An 8,815-nucleotide genomic window follows, 5' to 3' on the forward strand; every position below is an offset into this window, starting at 1 on the left:
ATCTTAGAATTGTTTGAGATCTCTAGCAGTTGGCAAATCAAATTGGGAGACAGAAGACCCTCGTAACTTGTTTGATGAAATGCCTGCAGGAGATCTGTCTTATATATTGTTTTCTTTGGTGTTCGATTTCTTTTCTTGATGTGCTTACGTTGAAGAAGCTGACAATATATTTACAAAGAGCATACTAAGCAGTGATAATAACTCAAGATGAAAGTTTGCCTTACTGTGGGATAAAGGAGGCTTCTTGGCTATCAAACACACATATAAAACCTTTTTAGTTCTTTAAACCTGAATTCTTGTCTTGGGTGCAGTCGTGGCACCACTTCCACCAAAGCTATGCAGGTTCTCTCATTTCTCTAAAGAAAGTTGACCAACTTAGACTTCGTTTTTTCTTCAAATATATATATATATATATATATTATATTGATTTGATTCTTGCAGACAACTTTACCATTCTCATGGTTTTGCTAGATACTAACCCATTCTTTATTTCAGGAATTTGAAGCATCACCTGTGTTTTGGAACCCTAGTTCGTCTCCTTCAACAAAACAAGAATTTCGCGTTATTTTAGAGGACTTGGTCGCTTCAGTTCTATAGTCATTTGTTGGTTGAAGGAAACTTAGATGTTCTATACTTCTTCAGACCATGATGATAGGTAAGCTTCCGGGTAAGATGAATCTTGCTTAGATTGTACATCTTTTTATTTATTTTCAGATAAATCGAGAAAACTTCTTGTTTGTTCAACTTAAATGCACTTCATTACCTAGTTTACAGAGGTTGGTTTTATTCATTGGAAGATTAAGAACAACAACATTCATAAAAATTATGGGAACTAGATCAGGCACCTTTGGAACAATTTTGTTATGGGAAATGCAGGGACTTATGCCAGAATGAAATCAATTAAAGGTGTTTTGTTGGGAAGTTGACTTACACCTACTTTTTGATGTTTGTTGTCATGGACTGATGGAGAACAATGTCCTTTATTTGATATCTTTTCTAATATAGGTGTTTATATGAATCTCTCAGGCAAATGTATATATTACCTTTCAAGTTTAAATTAGCTCTCTTGTGTTTATTAAATCGGTGAAGATGTAGTGTATTTCCAGACTTGAAAGGTGGAGCTACTATGGCATCTTCAGATAACCTATTAGGTATTCATTTTCTAGGTACTCTTGGAAAAGAGTTCCTTTACCTCACCATCTTCTAATTTATAGAAAATTAAAGTTATTCTTAAGAAAGTATTAAGATGTTGCGTTTGTTGTCATTCAATTAAACAGGTTAGGGTTGTCAGATAGATAACACTTTTGATCCGCACTTAATTTGTATTTGTGAGCTTATCCAATAAATTGCTATCTTGTGTTGCAGTGTCCATGGAGCTGTTATGAAATCTAAAGGGTGGACAAGTGAGGTCGACCAAATTGGACAGGTTTTCTTTCAAATTGACCTTGATAGTTTTTATTGATTGTGTATCATAATAACTTCTCGCTTATTTTGTTAAAATGCTCTGATAATGTTTGTTAGCCTGAATCCCTTTGGTCAGCTTTGCATTATCATAAAACCATCGCCAATTATCGGAGTTGGTCCTTTATGCAACACACACGAGGTGAGTCCTTATAGCTTTTCACTTCTGCCTAACGTTTTATGTGGTATACGTGTTTTTCGATTCCATTTTTTTTATACTTTATTGTTCACTGCGCAGATTTCTTCCATGTTGCTTACATTTTGATATTGCTAAGTGAATCTTGTAATGAATGGATTAAGATGTCTTACTGAAGGCTTCGTAAATAGTTTTATACATTGTTTAATTTTACCGAAGTACCATTGTTTTCATGGAATTCTAATGATATCTTATATTTCTTATAACAGAAAAGTCGGAGAAGGGAACTCCCGTGCGAGATTCTTTTTGTTAACATATATTACGTTGAACTCTTAGATACATAGACATGGGTTAGTTTGGATTGTTTACTAGATATATTATGTTTATATTTTGGTTAACCCAATTTGTTGGTTTTTTACTTTGATATATGTAAGAATTTCTTTGTAATGAATGAATTGATGAAAAAGATCTTTGATATTATTGTGTATGCATTTTAGTTTACATATTTATATTTATTATATGAATAGATTCTGGTTGAACAGAGTCATCATCAATGAATATCAATAGCTATCAAGATTTAAAATGCAAGACTCTGCTGCGAGTATTTCGGTAGCTTAGGGGTGTTCAACGATTATAATTTTTTAAATATACTCCCTCTGTCCCAATTTAAGAGTCCCGTATTCCTTTTTCGTCTGTCCCAAATTAAGAGTCCCATTCCTCTTTTATCATATAAAATCCATAGATTTTCCAATTATAACCGTGTTGACAATATATAATGTATTTATTACTTAATTAAAATAATTCGTATTTTGGTAATCTTTTATAAAGAGATGAGAATAATTTTTGTTTATGGAAACTAATCTTATATATAGTACTAATTCTTTTGAATTTCAAAAAACATGTTAAAAATTAATGTGGGTAAAAATGGAAAAGTAAAAGTTGTGAAAAAAAGTTACGTTTTTAAAATGGGACTCTTAATTTGGGACGGAGGGAGTATGATTTTTTTGCTACGCACAATTCCATCACAAATGAGTGTCTAACGGTTAAACTTTTTTGAACTTTTAGTTACGCAAAAATCTGTAGCAGAAAGGGTTTAACTAGTAGCTACGGAAGAGAGCGTAACAAACAGTTCGTAGCTAATACCTTTTGTGATGGCAGTTTCAGTTACGAGACGAAGGTCGTAGCAACTTATCACGGCCTGAGTCCATAGCTAAAGGCCAACTGTTTTGTAGTGTAATCACGAACAGTGGGGAACTTCCCTAAACGGTGGATCACACCCGCCTCATCTACACCGTCTAATCACAGTCGGTCTAATTCAGCCTATGAAAGAGCCCCCCCCCCCATCGTCTTCCACAAGATACATCTTCAAATACACTGAGTCCCAGAACTCGTCCCAAAAAAAGGTTCAATCAATATTCAATCTTTTACTGCAAAGAGCAACCTGACTGTCTTGACCGTCATAGCGGTTTTCGAACCCTTTGCAGGTTTCCCCCCCCCCCCAGGTTTACGAGAAGCAGGGAGCAAGGATCAGGAGCAGGCAAAGGGATCTTAATCAACTTAACGAAAAATCATTCATAACGGATGTTGTCATGCAACAAATCCCTATTTCATGACTGATTACCGGAAAGCCATTTTTCGACATCAGCAATCTTCTCTCCATCTCCTCCGCAGTTCACGGTATATGTTGCTTAAATTGTTAACAACCTTATTTTGTGTAAAACACAGTTTACATATTCATCTACGTGGGAGTGAAAGGAGATGGTTGGTAACAATGGTGATCGTGAAGAAGATGAAGATGGAGAAGAGAGGATGAAGACGAGAGAGAGGATGAAAAAGGAGGGCAAAAAGGAAAAGAAAATGGCATTTTCGTCAACTTTCACATGAGTGAAGCGCACACGTGGGAAGTTGAATGTGTTTCTTTTACAGGGACTCTAAGACTCATGACATTTAATATGACATGAATATATCACAAACAAATACATGACTTGAACAAGCTCAATAACTACCATCATTTAGTGGTGGGAAAAAGATCTAGAAGACTGCTACCTGATCCTTTCGATCGAGACAAAAAGTGTCCATTGGCACCCCGATGGTCATAACTGTCAGTGCTTGACCCCTGAAAGAATTGGCGGACGGTCACGGTCAAAATTCTATGTTCGCTGACAGCCCCCTAACCAACCGACCAATATGACCCGTCTGAGTACCCGACCGTTACTAGTGACCGAATAAACCCGTCCTCATTTTAAAGGTTATAGACCGTCGAATTTTATAAACTTATGATGGTTATTGGATATAGAAGACCAAACTTACAAAACCCAACTCTTTATGAATACCCCCTAAGTAACCCTAATTCTTTTTTCTTCTCTTTTCTTCCAAGGTTCAAGTAAGTAAGTAATCCTAGATTCCTAACCTAAACGATTGACGGTTACAAGTCTTGAGACTATCTCTGATTTCTCCATCTAGAACAGATTCTCTGATCATCTTAGTTCATTTGCTTCACCATTTATATCATTATCTCTCTGAATTTCTCCATCCATTCGAAGTTTTGCATCGAGCATTGTACTACGAAGGTTTGTATAACTTTGTTTTATGTTTATCTCTGAATCTTTAGTCCTTACTGGTTCGATTCATACTTACAGGTTCGATTCAAACTTACTGGTTTCATTCACACTTAATTATATACTGCTTCGATTCATATTTGTTGTTTGAGGATTGCTTAACGCGGATGGAAATGAAGTTATAAGTTTCTATGAATTGTTATTGGAAAGCCCGAACCGAGACCGTCCAGCATCAGCCTGCCCCGATAAAATAAATAGTCACGGATGGTTAATGGACAAACAATTCTTGAAAGTGACCGGCCGAGACCGTTGAAATAAATAGGTGGTCACTAACATTTTGTGTCCGAGTCGACCAATTCCATGAAGTTAGAGTCCAGTATCGACCGACCCGAACCGACTCCCACAACTACCATCATTATAGAATTGTGCCCGTGAACGCAGGGGGCTTCGCCGTTTCAGGTAGATGTTGAACCAACCGTTGGTTGAAGTGTTGAAAGGTATATCTGGCTATAATTAAGTGGACATTCCATAATCGGGCATTACATCAGTGATCAGGGGGTTTCCGAATATATTTTCCCCATAAAGAACACCAAGCAAAAGAAGAAGAAAAGCCGGTCTAACAGAAAAGTCTTCTTCCCTTTTTTCTCTCTCAAGATTGTTACTACTAGTTTCCATCATTTCCCTCTTCCACTTCTAGTTCTATAGAGAGAAAGAGAGAGAGACGATCATTCCACTAAAACTCATTTCATCAATCGATTTAATGGAAGAGATGCTAAAGTTTTAATTGAATGATCAGATGATATCACCAGCAAATTTGGCTCCCCCAGGAGGTGGAAACGGGAGCCCTGCCAAGGAACAACAGGCTGCCGGAGTAGGAATTCTCCTTTAGATAATGATGCTTGTCCTTTCCTTCGTACTTGGTCATGTCCTTCGTCGTCACAAGTTCTATTATTTCCCTGAAGCCAGTGCTTCTCTCTTGATTGGTATTGATTTCATTTAACCATTTTAGGGTTTCACTTTCACTTTAACGTTCTAACTTATCACCCCAAATTCACTTCTTTTCCTTATCTAGGTTTACTTTTTTCTCTCTTTTTAGGTTTAATTGTTGGTGGCCTTGCTAACATTTCAAATACATAAGCAAGCATCAGGTTCATCTTCCTAAAGAAAATTTCTTGATTTTTGATTAGCTTTAGTCAATACTTGAACTTAGTCTGGTGGTCTTTTTCATTTGCAGGCCGTGGTTCAATTTTCATGAGGAGTTATTCTTCATCTTCTTGTTACCTCCCATCATATTATATCCAAGATCATATAAACTTTTTCAATTTTCTTTACAGTTTCGTTATCCTTTAAATCTTTAATATTAAGTTTCTCTCTCATACCGATCGTCAAGACTATTGAAGTGGGTTAGACAGAAAATTAAGTTTCTCTCTCTTGTCAATTTCAACAGACATCACTCTTTAATTTCAACGGTTGAGATTAGAGAGCCAAATTTGTAAGTTCCCTCTTTAATCTATCTGAGGTCGTGAATAGATTAGAAAGCCAAATTTGTACGTTCCCTATTTAATCTATCTTTTTACCCTGAATGAAGCCCTAAACTCTAACCAGTTGGGAATTCTTCTTTTGTTGTTGTTGTTAGTTTGTAATATCCTAAAAGAAAATCTCTCTGAACTTCTTGGTCTATGTAACACACCCTAATGATGAAACTACATACTAATTTAGTTGTTTATGTTTTGTTATGATTTAGTAACCATGTAAGATGTTGAAAGATCACAACTTTGGTTTTAATTTTTGAAAATACTAGTATATCAATTAGTATCAATTAATATACCAATTAACATATAATATCTTTTAGTTAGTGTATAAAATATTATAACTTTGATAGTTTTCATTTTGTATATTGACTCGCCTTGTATAAATTAGTATCAATTAAGATATCAGTTAGTATCAGTTAGTATCAGTTAGTATATCAATTAACATATAATATCTATATATTTAGAGTGTAAAATAATGTAAGTTTGGTAGTTTCCGTTCTTGTAAATTAACTCACCTTATATAATTTAGTATTAATTAGTATATCAATTAACATATAATATCTTTATAATTAGAGTATAGAATAGTGTAAATTTGTTAGTTTTCATTCTTGGGAAGATATTGATCCCTTATGCGGTTAAAAACAAAGCAATTTAGACAACTTTTCGTCTTCCTCTTCACTCCACTGACCGACCATTCTTGAGTGGTTTGTGTTCTAGAGTTCTAAAGACAGAGGGTGAGTCTAGAGTGAGATTGGGGAGTATTAGAGACAACAGAGTATTAGTTTTATAAGCAACTAGCACGGGTGGTTCTATTTAGTTTGGAACATTTAACTACGTAAGATGTTAAAATATCAGAAGTTTGGTTTTAATTTTTGAAAATACTAGTATATCAATTAGTATCAATTAGTATATAATATTCTTATAATTAGAGTATAGAATGATGTAAGTTTGTTGTTTCCATTCTTGTTTATTGACTAACCGTGTATAGATTAGCATCAATTAGTTTATCAAATAGTATCAATTAACATATAATATCTTTATAATTAGAGTATAAAATAGAATAAGTTTGGTAGTTTCCATTCTTGTATACTGATTCACCTTGTATAAATTAGTATCAATTAATATGTATCAATTAGCATATAATATTTTTATAAGTTAGAGTATAGAATAGTATAAATTTGGTAGTCTCCACTCACCTTGTATAAATACCTAGCTCTTAATCATATCAATGAAATATCATTCTATTACAAATTAGAAAAATCTCGGAGAGAGAAATACCAGATTGAACGTTACATTTCTTTACAGTTTTTTGCTCCTTTATATCTCTAGTGAGTTTATTAGGATATTCCTCATTAGACTTAGCATTATCAAGCATTATAGCATCCTCGTTAGAAACTAAAATAAAAACAGAAAAACCCCACTTTTAGAGTGAATTAAGGATTCAAATACAGGAGAGATAAATACCAGATTAAACTTTTCAAATTTCTTTGAAGTCTTTTGCTTCTTTAAATCTTCAATAAGTTTTCAAGTTTTTCCTTTTCTAACGGTGTTAATCTGGGGTTGCTGCTAACAACAACAGGTAGTGACTTTTAAAATAACACAACTAATGGATCACCAACATCCAAAGTGCACCAAAATGGGGTTGCTGCTAACGGTGTGCATGCTTATGCTAATGGTGTTCGCGTTTGAAAACTACAAAAAGAGGGTATCGGCATAATACCTTAATAGCTAGCATATGCGGAGTTTTTTCCTGGTTGCTGGTATCCTTTCGGATTGGTATGTAGGTTCACGAGGGGGTTTCATGTGCTCAATTAGGTCATATAAGAAGCTAATTTTGTTTATTTTTCGTTTTCGTTTTGCTTTTTGGGTTGACCCAGGGACAATTAGTAAGTTGGTTTATACCTTTCCAAAGAAGAAATGAATGGAAGGTTGTAATTTTATTTATATCATTTTGTTTTTTCATGAGGAAGGCATCAGAAAGAAAGTAAAACTATTTAGTTTTTTTTTTGTTGAAAAGAAATGCATTAAAATAAGAGTCTATTACAATAACCAAAGTAGTAAAACAAAATTACAATAAGCAAAGTAGAAAAACAAAATAACAGAACTAAGGAACTGCATAAGATAACTTCGATTTGTAGAGCATTCTTCATTCTGTAGCTTGCAAGTCTGGCAACTCTTCTTGAGAATGATATGAAATTTGATCTTGAGAGTCCTTTTGGTTGGTTGAAAGATGACACTTGTACCTAACTTCCTGTAACATTGAAGATGGATTAGACATACACCCAAAGTTTCAAGAAGAAACGAGGGTGTCTGCAAGATGGAACCACAAGATGATTCCGGGTTATCCCGCCAGCATTCTCCATATAAAGAGACCATATCCGCTCGAATTCTACATAGTAGAATCAGGTCAGATACCTGGTAAATGGGATCGCCGTCATAGCCCGAGTATAAATACCCAGCTAATCCGACAAACGATCGCAAATGAATTGCGACAAGAGGTGGAAGTAAAAATGTTACAGAACTTGGATAAAGAGTTGAATCTATTTGATAACCAGAGATAAAGGTAAGCAACAAAAAGTGAGCTGAAAGATAAGCAACAAAAACTACTTGATGGGCCTAGAAAGGTTACCCTAAATAGGTATACACCCACAAGTATACGGGTGTCAAGTTGTAATAAATTCCGGTAAGACCGGTTCGTTCCTTAGAGACTAAGTCAATCTATTCTAAAACTTAGAAGTAAACGGTTTTCTTTTCGAAATTGATTTGGTGATAAAATACTAAAGCAATTAATTAAACAAGTAAAAAATGGGAAGTGAACTCAAATGGGGGAGGAGTCTAGGTTTTAGGAATTCACCACATAAAGTCACCTTTAGAAACAAATACTTAAAATGGTTAATTCTCTTTTTTTTTTATAACTCCGAATTTCGGATAATGAACTATCCTAATTCCGGGAGATGTTTTTGTTAAAACCGAATAAAACATAACGATGTAATCATTTTATTTTAAATAAATAAATCTCTAAACTATTATCTATCAATCAGTAAGTATGCATCATCAAAGGATTCAACCTAAGTATGATGCATCAAACTAAAAGTATAGATAATGAATTGAAAATCTATTTATCAAAC

The 8,815-nt window shown here is 34.4% G+C and overlaps 1 long non-coding RNA gene across 1 annotated transcript; it reads left to right on the forward strand.

The window, feature by feature from the left end:
- Positions 1-4,772: 4,772 nt before the first annotated feature.
- LOC147557705 (uncharacterized) lies at positions 4,773-5,449 on the forward strand. The gene is made up of 3 exons (XR_015235341.1): positions 4,773-5,138; positions 5,252-5,303; positions 5,390-5,449. It is a non-coding gene; the product is annotated as an uncharacterized LOC147557705 (long non-coding RNA).
- Positions 5,450-8,815: the final 3,366 nt, after the last annotated feature.

This window comes from Eschscholzia californica, unplaced genomic scaffold, assembly GCF_041429995.1.
Source record: "Eschscholzia californica isolate CP2 unplaced genomic scaffold, dmEscCali1.0.p SCAF_2, whole genome shotgun sequence".
Taxonomy (NCBI): domain Eukaryota; kingdom Viridiplantae; phylum Streptophyta; class Magnoliopsida; order Ranunculales; family Papaveraceae; genus Eschscholzia; species Eschscholzia californica.